Here is a 2022-nt window from a genome sequence, read left to right as displayed (position 1 = left end):
CCGCAGTTTTTATCTTCGGAAGAGCCACGTTCATTTTGTGCAAATGTGGTGATTTATTTTTACTCGGGCACGTGTTCCCTTTTGCAACCCCGTGTGTCGAGTCGTCTTAACACCCATCTCCGCGATCTTTATTGTGTTTTCCGTATATGATGTCCGTGCTTTGCAGCAACACAGGTGACGACGTGCCCATTTTCGCGGCATCTTTTTTTTTTTATTATTTTTCATGCGCTTATCTCGCGACAATGCGTGACAGTGTAATCCTAGCATTCTCTACGCTATGGTAGCAATCCTAGGTTCAAAAAGAACTTTCCACATGGTGCTTTTCTGCATGCCTGTGCGAAAGCTTGCGTCAGATGTTTCCAGATCATCCGTGAAGGGGTTCAAATTCACACTTAAAGGAATGCTGAAGAGAAAACTAAAGAACACTGCAGAATCTCCATTGGAGTAATGCGGCAGCACGGACGCTTTTTTGTTTGTTTTTCCGAACGAGGGGACGGGGCAGGAATTGACAGGCAAGTCATGTCCACGTCAGCTGTACACGGTAACTATAACCTAATATGGTGTAACTCTCAGTAGTCAGCCACACAAGGTTAACCATCGTCGCCTGGAAGTAAGGAAAAACCAAGAAGAGACTAGAGGACAGGATAGTTGTAGGATAGAAGATAAGAAAGTGAAAGATGGAGGGGAGGGTAGGAAAAGGCGACTGCCGGTTTCCCTCGGGTGGATCAGCCCGGAGGTGCCGTCTATGGGAAGCATGGGCCGAAGTGGTGTGTTGCCTCCGCCGAGGGGCCTTAAAGGTCCGGACACTCGGCATTAGCTCGACCACCATAATCCCCTTTTTCCCAGACACGGCAATGCCACGCATGGCTAAGCGTGGATGCTCGGGGTCCGTGGTGTCGCACAAAACACGCAAACATCTGCTTTAGCAGATGCCCCCTGCGGGGAATAACTGAGCCTCTGATTATCTTTTTGCATTAGCTTGCTAACTGGAATGCTAGACACTCAAAATGTTGGCAGTGCTCAAAATAGCCACAATCCCGAATCTGGGAAGAGGTGGCATTCTATCTGCACTAAAGAACATCTAGGGAATAATGTATGCAATGAAGCCTCCTTATCGTTTCTTAGGCATTCTATGAGTATATGGTAGACAATTTTTCTGATGTCTTACTCAGCTGGTAACCGAGCAAACTAGGCTATCTTACAGGGCAACTTCAATCGTTTTTTCGTCATTTTTAGTTACTGATTGTACCACAATCCTCTGTGTGACATGCCCCTAACACAAAAACCGTTTTTAATAATACTATGTAGAACTGTTAAATAAAAAATAAAGCACGAACCGAAACCAAAACAGGTTTGACTGCTCAAAATTGCAGTGGACGAATCAATGACACCACATACAGTATTGCAAAAACACTTGGACATGTGTTGGTAGATACAGAGATTGAAAATCATGATGCGGCTGATAGATTCCCAAAGAAGGCCTAATACAGGCAGCTAAATTTTTTTCATGCGAGGAGTGGGCAGTTATCTAGGATAATGTTTCGGGTGTCGCAGATCAAGTCCCGCCCATAAAATCAACTGAAGTGAGGCCTCGAAAATGGCATATTTTATTATTGAGTTGTGCACAAATTAATCATCACACGGCCCCCAAATTTGGTAAAATGTGTCAGGACTGAGAGAAAAGCCTACAGTAAAAGCTCTGCCAGAATATGCGGTAACATAGGTTACCTTTCAGAAGAGATACGTAGAAAAATAAACCCTGCGGCATATAATTTAAAGAATGCGAAATAGCAAGCAAACAGTTCACTTAACAGAAGAATGTCAGCGACAATAGTCAGGTACGTATAGTGCTGCTTATGTGTTGAACCATTTGAATTAATATTGCACAAGCGACAGGATTCCGAAGCAACGTCGGGTATTGAGACGTTGTTATATCTGATGAGCAAAAAGACTTCAAGCGAGAAACAAAAAGAGCAGTAAGGGAGCAGTCTTGAAAGTAGTGACGGACATCATTACACATCT

This window comes from Amblyomma maculatum, chromosome 8 (genome assembly GCF_055883805.1).
Source record: "Amblyomma maculatum isolate TAMU_Amacu chromosome 8, ASM5588380v1, whole genome shotgun sequence".
NCBI classification, from domain to species: Eukaryota; Metazoa; Arthropoda; class Arachnida; order Ixodida; family Ixodidae; genus Amblyomma; species Amblyomma maculatum.
The sequence above is the reverse complement of the archived record's forward strand: the minus strand, read 5'-3'. Positions refer to the sequence as shown.